The following is a 22,942-nucleotide window of genomic DNA, read 5'->3' as shown; positions in this document are numbered from 1 at the left end:
AGATTGATGTACAAGATCCAAAAATAGAACATGAGTAGGGAAATAGAAATCTAGAGACTATCCTCTTTCTACCTTTAATAAGGCATAATTGACAAATAAAATTATATATACTTAATGTTTACAATGTGCTGATTTGATATATGCATACATTTTTAAATGATTCCCACAATTAAGTTTATTAATAAATACATCCATCACTTCACATAGTTACTTTTAGAGGGTGGGGTGGAACATGTAAGATCCACTCCCAGCAAGTTTCAGGTACACAAGCAGTTTTATTAACTATAGTTGGCATACTGTACATTAGCTCTCCAGAACTCATCCTATCTAATAAAAAACAAAAAGGGTAATTAACTGTACCTCCGATACGCTTCCCATTGGCTAATCAGTGAGATGTACAAATTAACTGCCAACAAAGATGGTGGCCGGCAGCCATGCAGCTGAAGCGAGCAGGAGGTTTGCTTGCTCCAGTGATGGAGGAAGCCAAGGTTCCCCGCCTGCTGCGGCCCGGCTCTGAGCTCTGAAAGCAACAGCTCCAAAAGCAACAAAGTTTCAATTATAGAAGCTAAACAAACTCCAGATACCTGCTTTCAGCCGGCCGCGGCCTCAGAGCTGGAGCGAGCAGGACGGCAACAATGTTTCAATTATAGAAGGTAAATAAATCTCAGAATTTAAAAAAAAGAAAAAAAGGAGAGACTGGGAGCTTCAGTCACTGGCCAGCCTGAAAACGGCCCTCAACCCCTCACCCAGACTGGCCAGGCACCCCAGTGGGGAGCCCCACCAGAAAGGGGGTGTGACCAGCTGCAAACAGCCATCAGCCCCTCACCCAGGCTGGCCAGGCACCCCAGCGGGACCCACACCCTGATCCGGGACACCCTTCAGGGCAAACCAGCCGGCCCCTACCCATGCACCAGGCCTCTATCCTATATAGTAAAAGGGTAATATGCAAATTGACCCTAACAGCAGAAAGACTGGGAATGACTGGCCACTATGACACACACTGACCACCAGGGGGCAGACACTCAATGCAGGAGCTGCCCTCTGGTGGTCAGTGCACTCCCACATGGGGGAGCTCTGCTCAGCCACAAGCCAGGCTGATGGCTGCCAGTACAGCGGTGGTGGTGGGAGCCTCTCCTGCCTCCTCAGCAGCGCTAAGGATGTCCGACTGCAGCTTAGGCCTGCTCCCCGCTGGCAAGTGGACATCCCCCAAGGGCTCCCTGGCTGCCAGAGGGATGTCTGATTGCCAGCTTAGGTCCAATCCCCCAGGGAGCAGGCCTAAGCCAGCAAGTGGTCATCCCCTGAGGGGATCCAGACTGCGAGAGGGCACAGGCCGGGCTGAGGGACCCCCCCACCCCCGAGTGCACAAATTTTTGTGCACCGGGCCTCTAGTTTATTTTATAAGCTGAGAGTTTGTAGCCTTAGACCAGCATTTCCACATTTCCCTATACCCAAACCCCTGGTAACCAGCATTCTACTCTGTTTCTATGAGTTCAAATTTGTTAAGGTCCATGTATAAGTAAGATCATATAATATTGACCATTCTGTCCTCATCACATCCCTACACACACACACATAAGTGTATCACAAAAATTCAACCAGGTGATTGAAGTTGTATGGATGGAGGCTAATTTTACAATTAACATTGCTTTTAGCCAAACCGGTTTGGCTCAGTGGATAGAGCGTCGGCCTGCGGACTGAAAGGTCCCAGGTTCAATTCCGGTCAAGGGCATGTACCTTGGTTGCAGGCACATCCCCAGTAGGAGGTGTGCAGGAGGCAGCTGGTCGATGTTTCTCTCTCATCGATGTTTCTAACTCTCTGTCCCTCTCCCTTCCTCTCTGTAAAAAATCAATAAAAAATATTAAAAAAAAAAAAAAAAAAAAACATTGCTTTTATACCTCCAAGGGACCTAAACATTCTCAGGATACACAGAACAGGATCTCACCAAAGACTGAAATGATTTTGTTCTTTTCATCATTAGAATCTCACCAATATGAGACCCTGGAATTAGCACATCACTACAAACAGGAAGTGGAACCACAAGAAAAGCTTGGAACTTTTTTGTATCTTGGCCACAAGAGTACAAGATAACAAGCTGGTTATTCTTATGTGTTAGTACCTTTGGGGGAGCTGACATTTGTTACTTTGAGAATTAAGTTATGGAATGGATTAGGGTCTAGTCCAGCCGTGGGCAAACTACGGCCCGTTTGAAATGAATAAAACTAAAAAAAAAAAAAGACCGTACCCTTTTATGTAATGATGTTTACTTCGAATTTATATTAGTTCACACAAACACTCCATCCATGCTTTTGTTCCGGCCCTCCAGTCCAGTTTAAGAACCCATTGTGGCCCTCGAGTCAAAAAGTTTGCCCACCCCTGGACTCTAGTCCATATTATTTTTAATACTAGAGGCCCAATGCATGAAATTCGTGCAAGGGCAGACCCTCGCAGTCCCGGCTTCGTCATCCGGGACGAAGGTCATCCGGATAGTCGTTCTGCTGTTTGGCCGTTCAGTCAATTTGTATATTACACTTTTATTATTATAGATTAGGTAAATACTATGAGTCTTGGAGATGAGTTAAGTATGATAGACTCAGAAATCTGAGTTATGTAAGTTAGACTATTTTAAATTTTCTCTATTCTTTTCTTTCTTTCTTTTTCTTCTAAATTTTTATAAAAATTCTAGTCTGCCTAATGTGGGCACAGGAAAATCCAGTAGTAAGGTTTTAGTCTAGACTTAAGTCATAGATTGAAGGGAGAAGCGGCAAACAAAGGGACCAACAGGGAATTGACAGCAGGGCTCAGAGGAGAACTTCAAAGAGATGGTAGGCTTGGCTGGAGGAAAGGGAAAGAGTTAGGACACCTGCTTTCATCAAGTGTTGACAAGACAATAATCATCTAGTTTCTTATGAAACTTACTTTTAATAGTAGGTAAATACCATGATAAAATCACCATTAGAAGAAAATAATTTTAATTAAAAATCATGGGCTTTCAAATAATGTAAGCTAATTTTTAAAATATCTATCCCATATATAAAAGAGTAATATGCAAATTGACTGAACAACTGGTCACTATGATGCACACTGATATAAAGATTGAATTATCATTTAATAAAACTCATTTAGAATTCCAAATCAATACATGTGGGTTGATAACATTTTGAAGAATTTTTCTTTACAATGGAATCATTGATTCCAAAAATGGTTCATCTGTTAATATACCTGTTACAATTTCTTTAATATTTGAAAATTGAGCTTTGGCTCTAAGAATAAATACATAAACAAATGATAAATGATATCGGTATTTTAATATAGGTATTTTTGGGTATTCTCTCAGATTTTTTTCACTTTCAAAATGTGTGCTATTTTGAAACATATGTTTTCACTGATCTAAATTCACTTTTTAGCTACATTTAGCTAGCATTGTTGGCATAAAAATTGGTTTTAATTCTCGTTAGCCTCTAAGACATCAAGGTAACTTTCATTTTCTATGTCCCCTCTTAAGACATCTTAAGATTAAAAGATTCAAAGCTAATTTTACCATCACCATGACTCCAAATGTTATGGATTTGTGTTTTCACTTAGCTTCGCATTAGAACATAACAGTCTTCTGGGAACAAGTTTCAATCTCAGAGAGAACCTATAATATCGATAAGCTGCTCTAGCCACTCAGCCTCTAATGAACATTTAATGCACTCAAGAGTCACATATTTGACAGAGATTCTCTGTCAAATAAAACTGTCCCAAAGTCCCTAAATGAATTTAGACCTTGATCACTTCAGACTAATTAAATGGAAAGAAGGGAGCTAGCAATCTGGGAAATTAACTTGCTAGACAGTCTTAAATAGATATAAAATAATGTAATTATAAAATTCCTAACACCAGTCTCTAGGCTCTAAAGATTTCAAAACAATTTGTAGTATTCTATCCTGAATCTGCTTTTGTAGTAAGAAAATTGCATTTTTGGTTCACTGGTCACCTTACCCTATAAATCATGCAGGTTTGGGGGTTTTTTTTTAGGAAATGCTACCCATCTAGTCGAATACCAATAGAACATTCAGTTTTCAGTAGAAGTTTGATTTTCTGCATACAATCTTTTTGAAGAAACAATTACACATTTGAGAATAAGAAATTAGTCCTTCATACTCACTTGACCTTCTCTAAGTTTCCAGCAGATAACCAGTAATTAAGTGGCTATTCCGTAACTTCTATCTTCAAACTTCTGAGTTCATTTTGCTTATTATTACCTTCTCTCATAAATAAAATTTTTAAAAGGTATAAAAGGAAAGGAAAATTAAAGCCAAATCTCTAAAGGCCAAATAGAGTAGAAGAATGATTTTTCAGTATATTTAGATATATCACTTATTTACTCATTCATTCACTCATCAAATGTTTAATGAACAACTATCATTTCCAGGGTACTATTGTAGGTACTGACAATAAAAAAGTAATGAAGGCAATAATGTAATTCCTACTGTAATGGGGCTTATATTCTAGTAGAGGAGATAGACAATGAAAGAGTAAATAAATAAATGAACACTATAACTCCAGAAAATATAGCTCTAATATGTTTGTCATATCAATGCAAATAAACCTATAAACATAAACATATAAACAGATATATTCATATATAAAAATAAACATGTATAAGAGCTGGACATCTGCCACTATAAAGGATTAGAATATCATTTTCATCAAACATTTATAACCAAAGAAATGGTCTGGTTCTCAGGGGGAAAAAAAGTGTTTAAGGAAAATGTCTCAGCAAATTTCTCAACTTTTTTTAAAAATAGAAAAAATAAAAAATGACAATATTTCTTCAGATCCTTTCAGTTCTTTGGATGGTGCTTTAAATACATATACACTTACACCCACCACCAAGCAATAGCAATAGCCAAAGACTAGATTATCACATCTGCTTGAAATCCAACTAAATGCATTCATTACTAAGCTTCCTCTCAGATGCTACCACCTAGGGCAGTGGTCGGCAAACTCATTAGTCAACAGAGCCAAATATCAACAGTACAACGATTGAAATTTCTTTTGAGAGCCAAATTTTTTAAACTTAAACTATATAGGTAGGTACATTGTTATTAACTTAATTAGGGTAGTCCTAAGGCTTAGGAAGAGCCACACTCAAGGGGCCAAAGAGCCGCATGTGGCTCGCGAGCTGCAGTTTGCCAACCACGGACCTAGGGGAACAACTTTAATGCAACTAAAGCTTTTAAGTGTAAAATTTTTTTGGTAAATAATGAAGAGTAAATAAGTGGTCAGATGCCACTTTTAGTGACAGTCTTCCATTCAGTGATATGCCTCCGCTGGCTCATACCAGCCCACAAAAGCCAATAGTTAAATTTTCAGGAACGTGGTCGTCTGGCTGACTGCATGCTGGTGGTAGCTTGAATCAGCCACAGTGGTAGTTTGCACCACAGAAATCAGCAAACACTAAAAGTCAGGACCTTTTTTTTTTTAAGATCCACTTGTGAAACAGTTACCACTTCTTCCAGTTAATAACAAAAATAAATAAATATTATGTTAAAAAATAGACCACATATTGGGTCACAAGCAAAGTCTCCACAAATTCAAGAAGATTGAAATCATAAAAAGCATCTTCTCAGACCACGATGGCATAATGTTAGAAATAAACTACAATAAAAACAACCCAAAATACTCAAACACTTGGAAGCTGAATAGCATGTTATTAAATATTGATTGGGTTACCGATGACATCAAAGAAGAAATTAAAAACATCCTGGACACTAATGACAATGAAAACACAACAATCCAAAACCTCTGGGACACAATGAAAGCAGTCCTGAGAGGGAAGTTTATAGCTCTACAGGCCTATCTCAAAAAACAAGAAAAAATGGTAGTTAGCCATCTAACTCTACAACTCAAAGAATTAGAAAGAGAGCAACAAGAAAACCCCAGAGTGAGCAGAAGGAATGAGATAATAAAGATTAGAGCAGAAATCAATGAAATAGAGACCAAAAAAACAATACAGAAAATCAATGAAACCAAGAGCTGGTTCTTTGAAAGGATAAACAAGATTGACAAACCCCTAGCCAGGCTCACCAAGAAGCAAAGAGAGAGGTCCCAAATAAACCAAATCAGAAATGATAGAGGCGAAATAACAACAGACCCCACAGAAATACAAATGATTGTTAAACAATACTACAGGCAACTCTACTCCAACAAACTAGACAACCTGGAGGAAATGGACAAATTCCTAGAAAAATACAACATTCCAAAACTCAATCAGGAAGAATCTAAAAACCTCAATAGGCCAATAACTATGGAAGAAATTGAAGCAGTCATCAGAAAGCTTCCAGCAAACAAAAGCCCAGGGCCAGACGGCTTCACAGGGGAGTTCTACCAAACATTCAAGGAAGAACTAAAACCTACCCTCCTCAGACTACTACAAAAAATTCAAGAGGAAGGAATACTTCCAAGCTCATTCTATGAAGCCAGCATCACCCTAATACCAAAACCAGGTAAAGACATCACAATGAAAGAGAATTACAGGCCAATATCCCTCATGAACATAGATGCCAAAATCCTCAACAAAATCTTAGCAAATCGGATCCAGCAGTACATCAGAAGGATCATACACCATGACCAAGTAGGATTTATCCCAGAGATGCAAGGATGGTACAACATCCGTAAATCAATAAATGTGATACATCACATAAACAAATTGAAAGAAAAAAACCACATGGTCATATCAATTGATGCAGAAAAAGCATTCGACAAAATCCAACACCCATTTTTGATAAAAACTCTCAGAAAGGTGGGAATAGAAGGATCATACCTCAACATAATAAAAGCCATATATGACAGGCCCACAGCCAACATCATACTCAATGGTCAAAAACTAACACCATTTCCCCTAAGAATAGGAACAAGACAGGGATGCCCACTCTCACCACTCCTGTTCAACCTAGTACTGGAAGTATTAGCCATTGCAATTAGGCAAGAAGAAGAAATAAAAGGCATCCAAATTGAAAAGAGGAAGTAAAACTGTCCTTATTTGCAGATGACATGATATTATACATACAAAACCCTAGAGACTCCATCAAAAAGCTACTAGACTTAATACATGAATTTGGCAATGTAGCAGGATACAAAATTAACCCCAAGAAATCTGAGGCATTTCTATACACCAATAGTGATCTTTCAGAAAGAGAGATTAGAAAAACAATCCCATTTACCATCGCACCAAAAAAATTAAGATACCTAGGAATAAACTTAACTAAAGAGGTTAAAGACCTCTACTCAGAAAACTACAGGACGTTGAAAAAAGAGATAGAGGAAGACATAAACAGATGGAAGAACATACCATGTTCTTGGATTGGTAGAATCAACATCATTAAAATGTCCATACTACCCAAAGCAATCTATAAATTCAACGCACTTCCCATTAAAATACCAATGGCCTTCTTCAAAGATCTAGAACGAACTCTCCAAAAATTCATCTGGAATAAAAAAAGACCCCGAATAGCTGCAGCGATCCTGAGAAAGAACAAAGTAGGTGGGATCTCAATGCCGGATATCAAGCTGTATTACAAAGCCACTGTTCTCAAAACTGCCTGGTACTGGCACAAGAACAGACATATAGATCAGTGGAATAGAATAGAGAGTCCAGAAATTAGCCCGAACCAATATGCTCAATTAATTTTTGACAAAGGAGGCATGAACATACAATGGAGCCAAGATAGTCTCTTCAATAAATGGTGTTGGGAAAATTGGACAGATATATGCAAGAAAATGAAACTAGACCACCAACTTACACCATACACAAGAATAAACTCAAAATGGATAAAGGACTTAAATGTACGACAGGAAACCATAAAAATTCTAGAAGAATACAAAGGCAACAAAATCTCAGACTTATGCCAAAACAATTTCTTCACTGATACAGCTCCTAGGGCAGTTGAAACTAAAGAGAAACTGAACAAATGGGACTACATCAAAATAAAAAGCTTCTGCACAGCAAAAGAAACCATCAACAAAACAACAAGAAAACCCACCTCATGGGAAAACATATTTTCCAACGTCATATCTGATAAGGGCTTAATCTCCAAAATTTATAGGGAACTCATACAACTTAACAAAAAGAAGATAAACAATCCAATCAAAAAATGGGCAAAGGATCTAAATAGACACCTTTCAAAAGAGGACATTCAGAAAGCCAAGAGACATATGAAAACATGCTCAAAGTCACTAATCATCCGAGAGATGCAAATCAAAACAACAATGAGGTACCATCTCACACCTGTCAGAATGGCCATCATCAACAAATCAACAAACGACAAGTGCTGGAGAGGATGTGGAGAAAAAGGAACACTTGTGCACTGCTGGTGGGAATGCAGACTGGTGCAGCCACTATGGAAGGCAGTATGGAGGTTCCTCAAAAAATTGGAAATGGAACTCCCATTTGACCCTGTGATCCCACTTCTAGGAATATATCCCAAGAAACCAGAAACACCAATCAGAAAGGATATATGCACCCCGATGTTCATAGCAGCACAATTCACCATAGCTAAGATCTGGAAACAGCCTAAGTGCCCATCAGTAGATGAATGGATTAGAAAACTGTGGTACATCTACACGATGGAATAGTATGCTGCTGTTAAAAAGAAGGAACTCCTACCATTTGCAACAGCATGGATGGAACTGGAGAGCATTATGCTAAGTGAAACAAGCCAGTCAATGAAGGAAAAATACCACATGATCTCACTCATTCATGGATAATTAAGACCATTACAAACTTTTGAACAATAATAAATACAGTGGCAGAGCTGCCTCAAACTGATTGTCAGACTGCAGTGGGAAGGCCAGGGAGGGTTGGGGGACAGGAGGGAGGGGAGTAAGAGATCAACCGAAGGACTTGTATGCACCCATATAACCATAACTAATGGACATAAGACACTGGGGGGTAAGGGAGGGCAGGGGCTTGTCAAGGGCGGGGGGGAAAAAAGGACACTTATGTAATACCCTTTGTAATACTTTAAGCGAAAAAAAAATAAAAATAAAAATAAAAAAATATTATGTTAAAAGCTCAAGCCTAACTTAAACAGTCAGCATGCTAGGACATGTCAAGTGATATGATAAGCACACATCCTAATTTAATATTCACAATACCCATGTGAGCTGAGACTGTAATTAACTCCATTTCACAAATGAGAAACTGAAACATAGAAAGATTAAATAAAGTGCCCAGTGTCGCATAACCAGGTAATAATGGGGGTGATAGGACTCAAACCTTCAGGTTCTATAACCCTTCAGGTTCTATATATAACCCTTACACCTGAGTCAGGCTCTAAAGAGAAATAGCCTCTCAGTTCTTTTTCTTGACTTTACTCCAGGGCTTGATACTGGACCTTCAAAGATGTCACAGATATTGTTGATTGTTTATCCAAAAGCCACCCACCACCACCACACACACGTCTATGTTAGTGCAAAATGTGGCAGCATATGACATTGGCTGAACAGTTGTTGTAGGGAAAGATCAGAGACTGCTGAAAAGATCTCTAATGTACAAAATTTACATTAGTCAAAAGTAATAACCCTGATATTTAAGAGGCAATGTTTTTAATTTCGCCTTCAGCAAACCTATAAAAAGAAAAATAAACCCACAGGACTGGAGGGGAGAGAACAGGTAAAGAAATAGAAACAGATCACTAAGATCCGATCCTAATGCTTCATACCCAAACAATAGACAGGCCTCCTACCTAGAAAAGTCTTTTATTTATAACATTGATAATTATTATCACACTAGAGGCCCAGTGCATGAAATTCATGCACTGTGGGTGGGGGGGGGGGGGGGTTCCTCAGCTGGGCCTGTGCCCTCTCGCAGTCTGGGACCCCTTGGGGGATGTCTGGGACCCATCCCTCCTTACTGCCCACCTGCTCGCTGCTCCTGACCCCTCGGCTCACTGCTCCCGCCACCACCACTGTGCTCACCAGCTTCTGACTGAACGGCACTCCCCCTGTGGGAGCGCACTGACCACCAGGGGACAGCTCCTGCATTGAGCGTCTGCCCCCTGGTGGTCAGTGCGCATCATAGCAACCAGTCATTCAGCCAATTTGCATATTAGCCTTTTATTATATAGAATATCCCTTTAAGCAATTTCTACCTTAACTTCTCTCTCATCCTGTCCTGTCTGTGATGCTTGTTTTCCTCAGATATTGTTATTATTAACCATCTGTATATCATTGTAGCACCATTTAACCATGATCTGAGGTATATAGTTTAACTTTATTATCCTTGATCATGTTGAAAGTAACATTACCAATGACCTCATCTTGATACTTCTATTTTAAAATATTAAAAACTGTCTGGTCGGTGTGGCTCAGTGGTTGAGCATCGACCGATGAACCAGGAGGTCACAGTTCGATTCCATGGTCATTTTCCTCAAAAAATTAAAAATAGAACTACCATGTGATCTAGCAATTCCACTTCTAGGAATATATCCAAAGGAAATGAAAACACTAACTAAAAAGATATCCGCACCAAGACATGGAAACAACCAGAACATCTATCAACAGATGAAAGAATAAAGAACGTGGTACATATATACAATGGAGTAATATTTGCCCATAAAAATGAGGAAATCCTCCCATTTGGATGGAACTTGAAGGCATTGTGCTAAGTGAAATAACTCAGAAAGAGAAAGACAAATACGATATGATTTCACTTATATGTGGAATCTAAAAAGAATATAAAAACCAAACTCACAGAAAAAGAGATCAGACTGTGGTTGCCAGAGGCAAGGCGTGAGGGAAGAGGGAAATGGGAGAAGGTAGCCAAAAGATCCAAACTTGTGATTATAAGATAAGTAAGTACCAGGGATGCAATGTACAACATGATGATATAGTCAGCACTGCTGTATGATATCTGGGAAAGTTTTCAAGAGATTAAATCCTAAAACTTATAAGAAAGAAAAAATATTCTTTCCTATTTTCTCTTCTTTCTTTTCTTTTTCTTGTATCTATATGAGATAATGGGTGTTAGCTGAACCTATTCTAATCACTTCACAATATATGTAAATCAAGACATTATTCTGTATGCCTTAAACTTATACAGTGATGGCCCAGCTGGTGTGGCTCAGTGGTTGAGTGCCGACCTATGAACCAGGAGGCCACGGTTCGATTCCCAGTCAGGGCACATGCCTAGGTTGCAGGTTTGGTCCCCAGTGCGGGCCATGCAGGAGGCAGCCAATCGATGATTCTCTCTCATCATTGATGTTTCAAGCCCTCTCGCTATCTCCCTTCCTCTCTAAAATCAATAAAAATATATTTTTTTAAAAAACTTATAAAGTGATGTAAGTCATTTATTTTTTTCAATAAAGCTGGGGGGAAATTATTACCTCTTACAGTTTCTTGGGGAGAGAATTCAGGAAGGGAGTGGCTGGGCAGTCCCAGCTCAGAGTCTCTTAGGTGGTTCCAATGAGATGGTGGCCAAAGCCCAAACATCGGGGGGCTGATATCGAGGGGCTGCCAAGCACCTCTGTCTCCTCATGGAGTCCCAGGGTCTCTCCCTGTGGTTTTCCCCGTAGGTCAGTTTGAGCTTCTGCACAGCAAGGTGGCCTTAAGGCAATCAGACCTCCTACCTGACTGCCGAAGGCTGTGAGAATGAGCACACAGGCTTTAGGTTGAAGCAGCCACGAAAGCCCACCTCGCTCCAAGGAGGGGGCCATAGATTCTACCTCTCAATGAGAAGCGTGACTACGAATTTGTGGACATATTTTAAAACTACCACATCTTGAATATCTTTGCTTTATAAATGATTAATAAGTAAAGTAATGGCAGTGTTCTATACAATTCAAGATCAAATAAAAAACTCTTTGGGGAAAAAATGCTCTTTGGATCCCACATTATGCAAACAATAATATTATGCCTCACTGCTTTTACTAAATATAGTCTGCAATAGCTGTGACTGATTTTGATTTTTGGTTTGGAAATCTTTATATATAACAGATTACATATAAAAATAATTCTGTAGTTATTTTCATAAAAATGAAAGATCCTATTCTAATCAAGAATAATCACACCCTGATTTATCTCATGTATACAGATTTTAACTATGAAGTTTGATCCTTTGTCATGATCTACAGGGTGGCACACTTTTTGGCAAATTGTCTGAGTGAATGATTATACTGTTGTAAATTAAAACTTTTTGGTCGTGAGTTATTAATTTGTTTATCAATGAAATGTAAAGTTTAGCAGATAATCAACAATTCTGAGCTACACTTCAAACCATCAGAAAATTGTGCAACCAAGTATTTGGAAAGTTCAGTCATTTATTCCTCAGATACTTAACCCCCGCTCACTCTGCCCAGCATTTAAACACATCCATAGACAAGGAGCATATCATCACATAATATATACTATCCATTAAGATGTCAAATATTGTAAACCTGACAATAAAAGCCAGTTCAAGAGAACACGAGAATTTGAATCAGGCCTATGACCCATACAGCTTAGCTGCGACAAAAACCTTCAGTCCTAAAATAGTCATCTCCTCTGAAACACATTTCAATCATTTAAACATTCCTTAATAACCCACTTATTACTTATTATACATTAAGTTATTTAAAACTGTTGTTCAGTATATTTTCATTCTATAACTTATTCCCTAAACCCTTACTACTCTATTCCTCTTTTTCCTAAAGTTTATTGCTTTCACTCTTCAAGGAGCTTCCCCACTTTTAATATGCTGAAATATTAAACCTGTAGGCAGCAAATCTGTCATTGCCTAGTAACTCACACCCACCTCAGGTTCACCCACTTCAACATGTGTCTGAATCTTCCTAGCCCATCTTCCTAAATTTGTTTCCTCCCCATGTTCATTCCTCCTAACTGATGTAATTGCTTCCTCCCTTTCCCATCATCATCTCCAACAACCCCACAGACCTCCTAAGGCTCAGCATTGAACATGGAACCATTTGGGACAGTGAGATAACTTTTTCTGTCTCTTTCCAAGACACTTTCAGCAGGTTATAAATTAAAATTTCCAAGGGTTCTTATATTTCGGTGGAATGATAAGGAATCGATGGTTGGGAAATGGCAGAAACAATAGAGTCATCAAGATATAAGCAATTCCCAGTGCCTACTTTAGGCCAAGAAAGCAGATGTCCCATAGTTTGCATTCCATCAGAGCTTTCCATCACTAATCAATATTCTACTAATGCTCTCATTTTATGTTGCAGTAACTCATGACCAATTGCATGAATCCAGAGACACCTCCAGTAATATATTCCATATGAGTCTTGTAGTATAAATTTCAAAAACATAATTCTAAACAAACTCCTAAGAACATGTGCAGACACAGAGGAGACAGGTCTGCAGACCCCTTGGCATGGCTATTGCCGTATTCATCTGTGTCTACAGTACCCAGGGCTCTCCAGGATTGAATAGCCCTCATGTTGAATTTGTTAATTATTAGACAATGAATGTAATTACAAAAATAGACCTCAGAAAACATCTAACCTAGCCTCTCTTTGTTTTACAATGAAGAAGCTAAAATCTAGAGACTTTATCTTGGCAGAGCCTTGGGAACTTGTCCAAAATTAATAGCTAGGTAGTTGACACAACAATTCATCATTTTTCCATAACAGTATGTTTTATCTTAAAAGTTTTATAAAAACTCTCTTGTTTATATAACACTTTAAAGAGATAATTTTCTAAGCTATAAATATTCACACTGTGTAATCTAAAAAATAAGCTCCCCTGATACAACATATTAATTTAGTTGACTATGTCCTCAGACTCACACATATTATAATTGCTGGCATTAAATTGGCTAGTGTCCTCCTCACCACACCCCCAACTCCTGCCCCACACAGAGTCCTGGACCAACAGCTCTGTATAATCTGGCTTTGTTTATTGAGTCTAATGATGCTGTGCCCAGATACTTTATGCATTACTAATCATGTAATATGTTAACATTGACGAGGCCACTAAAATAGCATGCCATGAACTACAATAGAAATTCATAAACCCACTGAGCAGAAACCATGCATCACTGTCTTATGCAGACTCACATTCACTGCTATTGTGTCAGGTTCCTATGCAGATGATTCTCTGTCTTAAAAGAGAGTAACTTTGGGAGCAATTAACTCAAACCACTTGAAAAAGTAAGATTCCATTAAGACTCATTTGAGTGTCTCCCATGATCCTGTGTGTGCCTCTTGCCTGTTCCCACTATCCTCACTGCCTTGTGCACCCCACCCAACTCATCTCTTTTGTATGCACTTCAACAAGAGGTGCATGAGAGTGAAGGAGAGGTGGCAATACAAGGACACTGAGGGAATTTGAATCCTTGTCCTTTGCACACTGTTCTGAAGTATAGTATCTGCAAACCACTAACATCTGCCTACTAACATCTGGGAAACAGAATTAACAGCATTGAAAAAGCCTCCAGATGTTACATAGCCCCTTCTTTTGTACCAAGTCAGACGGTCCCTGATGATAACAAACAGTTAAGTATCTTCAAGGAAAGAGCTGCTTTAACCTCCTTTGATATCTATCATACTAACTATGATAAACTGATGGAGTGAGTGTGGTATAAGCCATGTTCGCATGATCCAGATGGTTCTCTCTCAACAAAACAAGAGTGTGGGTGTGTTTTCAGAGGCCTGTGCAAGAAAATACACAATCTGGCTTGTGCAAGAGCTGTTAAGGGAGAAGAGAAGAAGAAGGAAGAATGGAGATGTGGGGAGGGGGCTTTGTTTGGTTAAACATTGATTCTCCTGTGACATCAATGTTTAAAGATGATGTGACCTTACCTGGCTCAGCAAATACTATTGGAAGGTATCTATGTAAAACAAAGGCAACCAAATCCCATACATTCTGGCCATTTATTGGTAACGCACCAGAAGCAAAACAAATCAGAAGTCTCACTCCTCATAACAATAGATTCTAGCGACTTAAAGTTAAGCCAATAGATTTTCTTTAATGTAAAGAATAACTGTCCCCAAAAAAAGACCCAAAAATAAAAAAAGATAGCTGTCTAAGCTTTTGTCGATATGGTAATGAGAGTAGCTTCCTCAACGGAAAATAGATAACTATATGCATAAATCAGGTAAACAAATAGAAATATGTGTTTTGTTTTGTTAGCTATGAAAGGAAAAAATAAACATTTATTGAGCATCTCTTATTTTTAAACTGTGCCATTCTATGGGGCAAGTACTATTACCTCTACTTTTACCTAAGAGATAATTACACAATTGGTGATAAGAAACAGTGTTCAGATTAAAAATCTGGAGTTTCTGGTCTTTCCATGGCACCACACAGAAAAAGAAAAATATGTTTTTCTGATTTCTCCTTCAGATAAGAAGAGGGTTGTTTTCTAGTGAGAAGTAATTCTTACACTTTGTGGTTACTGGAAACTTACTTTTTAAAGATGATTTATTAAATAAAGAGACCAGAGTTTAGATTTACCTTTTGTGATACTGAAATATGTTATTCCCCATGATTTACAACTTGATGCTTGACCAGGGGCTTATCTTTTTCTTTTTAATACATTTTTATTGATTTCAGAGAGGAAGGGAGAGGGAGAGAGAGATAGAAACACCAATGATGAGAGAGAATCATTGATCAGCTGCCTCCTGCACGCCCCACACTGGGGATAGAGCCCACAATCCTGGCATGTGCTCTGACTGGGAATTCAACTGTGACCTCCTGGTTCATAGGTCAATACTCAACCACTGAGCCACCGCAGCTGGGCCAGGGGCTTATTATTAAAAGGATCTCTTCATTCTCTCATCACCCTAGATCTCACATGGAATTACGGAAAGATAACCCGGCCTAGAAGGAAAGGAAATGGAGGCAGAAGTTTTCCTATGTGAATTCCTACCATAAGGGTACTGGGGAGTTAGTAACACTTAACACTCTAGCACGTAGTCATTCAATGTCTTAGATCTCCTACTGTTCTATAAGCCTTTTTATAAGCAGGAACCATACCTTAATCATTTATAGATTCCCATATAGACATAATCTTTTGAATGTATTCATTTTAGCCAAATAACTCTACAAAGATTGGTTGAATATTGAAGCAAGACTTTTAAACCAAATATGTATTTGTTAAATCTAACCAAGTATCTTTTAAAGAGCTGCTGATACCCTGGCACACAGAACTAAAAGTGTATATTTCTAGAATCAGCCACCTGAAAGCCTTTCTGGAGAAAGGAAGGCAATAACAGTTGCAGATCAGTACTGAGTGAATCCTTAAAGATTGTCAACTACAACATTTTTTTAGTAATGAGGAAACCTTGGTCTCAAGAGGTTAAACAATTTGTTTAATGTCACGTAAGCTCATGGCGGGCCAATACTAAACCCAGACCTCCCATTTAGGAATGAAGTGCCCTTTCTCTCCTGTGACTTGGATCACCCTTCTTCTCGTATTTCTGAATGAGTAAATACACTGACAAGTCTTACCAAATATGGAAGGAACTGGACGAATACAATGCTATGGACTAACAATATCAGAGCCAGCCTTTACGGGAATATGATTCTTGCTTCCCCAAAAGACATAATTAGATAAGTGCTACATAAGTGCATATTTATAATAAGCTACAACAAAATTATACTGCATTCCCCAGTTACCTTCATCTGTTTCAGTTACCTCTGAGGTTTGATTTGTTGTGTTCTTGCTTATATTTTTCAAAGATGCCATGATGACAAGTCAAACTTCATTCAAGTTCTTGAGATGCCTCGGTACCCATCTCTGAAAATTACAAACCCCAAAATATGTTTTTCCTTCCTGCTGCTTCTTTCCTTCTCCTATTCTGCAGGTTAGTTTACAACAGAAGGGATTCGTGAATCATGATTTGGGATGGAAAGTATGCTATTTCAAGGCATTCTCAGTACTTTGTGGCTGCTGGGGCGAGCATGCAACAGACCCTGGGAGAGGGGAAGACTGAGGAAAGAGAGGCTCCACTGATATGCTTGTGGCTCCATTTATTTGTTAGCAAGAAAGAAGAAGAAAACCACAAAAGCCATAATTTGCAGGTCTCCTTTGCCAGGGACACTCTCGAAGGCAGCACATCCCACTGCGGTCGTAATCTTGTGACTAGACTGAGTTCTCTTGGGAGGATGGAACGTCAGGGCGCCATGATGAGCGCCCCTGCTCCACCTGGGTCTTCCTTTCTCATCCCTTTTTTCCAATATTTATTAGTTGCTTCTTCATTCAGTGTTGGTTTTTCCTTTTGTCCTTCTTCCTCTACTGGTTCACCCAGGATTAAGTTCAGGGAAAAAAATACTTCCCCTCATCCCTGCTTCAGTTCATAGCCTCTTTTTTATTTCAATTGAAGTAACTGATATAAGAAGCTGCAAAAGAAGCAACTGCTGTAGCCCGGCCAGCATGGCTCACTGGTTGAGCATCAACCTACAAATCAGGAGGTCACAGTTCGATTCCCGGTCAGGGCATATGCCTGGGTTGTAGGCTCAATCCCCAGTGTGGGGCATGCAGAAGGCAGCCAATCAATGACTCTCATCATGGATGTTTCTATCTCTCTCTCTCCCTCTCCCTTCCTCTCTGAAATCAGTAAAAAATATTTTTTTAAAAAAAGCAACTGCTGTAAACAGAAATGACAGCACTGAACAAAGCATTTTCTGAAGAGAAAGAAAACTGTTCTTGCATAGGTCATGTCAATTCTAAGGCAAAGATCTAATAGGCCACTATAAGCCATGCAGTTCTCTTTTCCCTGGCTCACACTATACTATATTTGATAGCTTTCCTTGCATTTAGGTGGGGAAATGTATTCAGTTCTAGCAAAACAGAAAAGGAATGGAAATGGTATATGCCACCTTTAGACATAACCTATGTAAATGTTAAATATGTTCCTCCATGTTCTTTTTGCCTCTGTTTGTCAGAGAAGGAAGAAACCACTATGATCTTGAGAAACGTGGTTGAAAATGCCAGCCCCTCAGTCAATCTAAGTCCCTGAGGAAAGGAGAACCACCCTAAAATAAATCCATTTCTAGTATTTGTCAGTGACTGTACACTTTGTGTCTCTAACTAGTACACGTTTCTTTGTAGGGCCTATAATCAGAGAACAGATATCAAGATACCTATATATCACTCCAACTCTGCACTAAATACAATTTTTATACATTTTTATTGATTTCAGAGAGGATGGGAGAGGCCAAAAAAGATAGAAACATCAATGCTGAGAGAGAATCATTGATCGGCTGCCTCCTGCACACCCCACACTGGAGATCGAGCCCCCAACCTGGCCGCGTGCCCTGACCAAGAATCGAACCATGACCTCTTGGTTCATAGGTTGATGCTCAACCACTGAACCACGCCGCCAGGCTGCACGCAATACAATTTTTACCTTAGATGTATTCCTTCATTTCTTTGTATCGCCTAATATTTATTAGGGGTAAAAACAATAAAGGTAAATCAAAGAGACACAGAACTTTAGTCTTAAAAGATCCCCTGGTCCAGTTTCATTATCATACAGATGGGAAAAGTGCAGTCCAGACCAACTTGCCAATATGACATCTCACAGCCAGTGAGAGGCAACATTGGCATCAGAATCCAGGACCGTTCTTCCTGTCCAGGGTTCTTTTCTCTAAAAGCTTATAGTGAAATGACCCCCAAAAAGGAATATTTCCATGAGCAGGAGGGAAGAATTCACATCTATGTTAATTGGGATTCTATTTGTAGTGCTAACATTTAAATCAAGTAGTGTCACTTGATTTTGTAAGACTCTGTGCATTGATTATATCATGCCTAACAGGAGACCCTCTACTGCATAGTAAAGGAAATGTTATGAATCATTGACTAACATTACTGACTCAAAAGAGAGTTTTTTTTAAAGTTATGAATCTTGGACAATAATTGCATAGAGGTATCAAATGTCAAGGCTTTTTTGCTATTTCTTTCCTTACTAATCAAATCCAAAATACTGGAAAACAAATATTTGAGTCCTTGGACTATATACAATTTTTTGAAACCAATAATCTTATTTTGTTGATGATTTATTCCCAAAATCCAGCAAAGTACTTGACACAAAGAATATCTTTGATAAATGTGTGAATGAACTCATTATATTTACCCCATAGAACTTGTATGCTATAAATATTTACATCACTATCATTAGCTACAATAAACTATCCATTAATTATCCAGTGAAATGTAATAACCTGCATTGCAAGCTTTCTTGCAGAAAGCCCAACACATGCTTAAACCAAGAGGCAAAAAACAGTGTCATGGCTTAAAACATGGACTAGCCAGACAGCCTAGATTTTTTTTAAATATATTTTATTGATTTTTTACAGAGAGGAAAGGAGAGGGATAGTTAGAAACATCCATCAGCTGCCTCCTGCACAGCCCCCACTGGGGATGTGCCCACAACCAAGGTATATGCCCTTGACTGGAATCAAACCTGGGACCTTTCGGTCCACAGGCCGATGCTTTATCCACTGAGCCAAACCAGTCAGGGCAAGACAGACAGCCTAGATTTTAATCCGAATTCTAAGGATGACCTTGAACCCTTTATTTAACTTCCCTGTGCCTTATAAGTCAAGTATGGGTACTGATAATGGCAGAACATGCCTTGTTCAGTATGGATATTAGCAGGAAAACAATGGCACTCTCAGTGTTTTAGGAGAGTTTCATGAAGGACTATTTATATATTTGTGAGCAAGGAATCGGAGCACCCTGAGCTAGCACTAGCAAAGAGGCTTTGCCACCCCTAAGTGTAATGGATAAGAGGAAGAAGCTGTTACCGGGACCAGAGAGAGTGACTGTCTGAGAAAACCTAATAAACAGAAGCTACAGTCTTTGAGAAAAAGAGGCAGCCAATCCACAGTCACTCCAAGGGATGGAACTAAAGTAGTAAATATCATGACCTCGCTTTGCTTCCACCTCCTGATCTCATGCTATAAACCCTTTTTGGCCAAACACAACCAGAAATCACAAGACAAAATAGTAATCTCAAAGGGCAGCCTCTCAAGGAACAGAGCAGAATCTGGAAGGACAGAGAGTATCTTGAGGGATATATAGAAAATGAGCATACCTCGTAGAGTTTTTGTGAAGACTAAAAGTGCTAATATACATAAAGTCCTGACAGTAGTGTCTAACACGATGAGAGTGCTTGCATTATTCTTTTTGAGTAGAGCAACAGTATAGCAAAGACCCGAAGCCACACTGCCTAGAATCAAATTCCAGTTTTGCCTCTTACTAGGACCATGATTTTAAACAAGTTTCCCCAACATGGGGATAAAAATAAACACCTTGTGGAGTTATGTGATAATTAAGTGAATAATACACGTAAAGCACTTAGAACAGTGCCCAGTACATAGAAGTATGCAAACAGTTTTATTATTCTGTTTACTCAAGAACTGTTGACCTAAACGAAATTTTGATTAATTCTGGTGCAACAAAACCTGAAAAACAATCCCACTTCAACTGAGGTATTTCCCTATTTATTCCAAAGAATTATGCAGAAGGCTTGTCAATATACCCAGTGCTACATTATCCAAGAGGTCAATGAAACACATGTTTAGGGCAGGCTCAAGGCAGGGATAGAGCAAATAATGGGAGAAATAAAGTTAATAGAGAGAGAAAAGTTGAGCTTTGATGGATTTATCAGAAAATCTAGAGAGAAGTCATACCTCTAAGTTTCAGGTTACTTAGCACTGGTTTATCTATACTAATAAAAGGGTAATATGCTAATTAGACCGGATAGACCAAATGTCTTCCAGACATCATTCTGGACGTCCTTCCTGACAAATCTGGGAGTATGGCTGGCCTGCAAACTGCCTACAGCCCCTCGCCCAGGCTGGCCCTGCCCCCAGCGGGGACCCCTACCCCAATCGGGGGCATGGCTGGCCTGCAAACCCCCAGCAGCCCCTCGCTCAGGCTGGCCCTGCCCCCCAGCGGGGACCCTCACCCAAATTGGGGCATGGCCAGCCTGCAAACCACCCATGGCCCCTCGCCCAGGCCAGCCCCACCCCCAGCAGGGACCCCTACCCCAATCCAGGGCCCCCTTCAGAGCAGGCAAGCCAGCCCCCACCAGTGCACCAGGCCTCTATCCTATATAATAAAAGGGTGATATGCAAATTGACCCTAACAGCAGAACAACCAGAATGACCGCTAGACCAGTCACTATGAGGCACTCTGACCACCTCTTGGTCCCTTTCCCCAGCCGTCAGGCACCAATCACCCGATGGAGAACAGGGACTGGGGTGGGTGGTGGCAGGGGGCAGGGCCGGCTGTGGGCAGCTGAGAAAGATGACCCTGATCACAGGCCAGGCCTAGGGACTATACCCGCACACAAATTTCATGCACCAGACCTCTAGTTTTGAATAATATACTAAGAGTGGGAAAGATGAAGGTCATATTCTTTCCAGTACTTGGGGTGTCTCCAGGTCTTCATCTAGTGCTGGGACACCATCATTTGCCTTACCTGGTGTGTGTGTATGTGTGTGTGTGTGTGTGTGTGTGTGTGTGTATACAATTCAGGGATAATGCAATCTCTTTTCAAGGTGCAATGAAGAACAGGGGAGCCTAGATGAAAAAGGAATATAATAATTGGACACAATATATAAAAGCCATTGTGTTGGGCTCTGTCCAACATGTAGACCTTTATCGGAATTGCTTTTATTTTTCATTTGGCAAAGTCTCTAAATAAATCAGACCCTCACACTCAACTTTAAACACAGCTTCCCAAGAAAAATATCTCACTATTTCATCTTTCAGGAAAAAATGCTACACACGAGAATTTTGAAATTCTTTATATTTCAACAAACTAAACATTTCAAAAGCAAATATTTCATGGGTTTCTCCATTGAAAGGGGAAGTGTACACTTCTTATAACTTGATGTTGGTATTCCCAGATCTCTCTGAATTTTATGGTGACAGAGAGCACACCTTTTAGGTGTGTGAGTATGCTTCTGGTGACCCTCTGATCAGTTATGTTCTTGTTGGCTAAGATTGAGAAAGAACAGTTAGATTGGGTGGAAGGAAATGGGTATTTAGAGACAAAGTAACTGAAGAGTGGACCGGCCAAACCAAGCCTACACTGCAAGGTACCTACCCAGTTTGCCTTGGAGCCCTGTCTTCAGCCTGGTCAAACACAGAACCCAGAAGATTCCTATTCCTCTTTCTTATTCTTGGATACCATCGAGGAAGATGCTCTGACCATTTAAAACCCAACAGCCACATACCATCTCCAAAGGAGGAAAAGAAAACGCTCAGGTCCCCACATCTCCTAGAGTTAAAATTTTTTGAAATACATATTTTCAGTTCTTCAAAAAAAAGTTTAGTTCTCAAAAACACTGTTTATAATAAATCATATGTCTCTGTTTTTAAATTGTAATCAACTATATGGTGAGAGCAGCTCTTTTATAAAAACTCTAAAATTAAAACAACCACTTAACACTCCAACCTAATGCCTGCAGTAAATCAAATGCCTTTGTTGTTTAGATTTGAGCTGCACAGGTCCATATGAAAAAGGCGTTTTAGCACTATTTATAAGAAGAATTGTCTCTCCAAACCCATCCAACGATTTTTTCATTCTTTAGGTAAAAACTTCAGCAGGAGCTTAAGTGGGGTATAGGCAGGCTACCAATAACTTTCTGTGCCAGAAGTTATATAGCAAGGTCAAATTTTAATGTACACACAAATGTACAGCAGCTTAAAAGAAGCAGTTGTTCAAAAAGGTATCTGATAAATCATTGCCAAGGGGCTGGGAGGGGAGGGAGGGTTGTTGTGTTAAACCACAGCTCTGTCACTAGTATGCTGTGTGACCTTGGACATATTACTTAACCCCTCTGCCTCTCAGCTTCCTTCTATACGATTGCTCTACTACTCACCCTACAGATCCAACTCTTTATAAAACAGTCCATGTGCTCCTTTCCATTCTCCCAAAGAACTCTGTCTCATGACTCTACAAATCTCTTCTAAGAAGAGCAGTATCCCATGGC

This window comes from Myotis yumanensis, unplaced genomic scaffold (assembly GCF_028538775.1).
Source record: "Myotis yumanensis isolate MYYU_CA2020_CCGP unplaced genomic scaffold, mMyoYum1.0.hap1 SCAF_4, whole genome shotgun sequence".
Lineage (NCBI taxonomy): Eukaryota > Metazoa > Chordata > Mammalia > Chiroptera > Vespertilionidae > Myotis > Myotis yumanensis.
Note: the sequence above shows the minus strand (reverse complement) of the source record.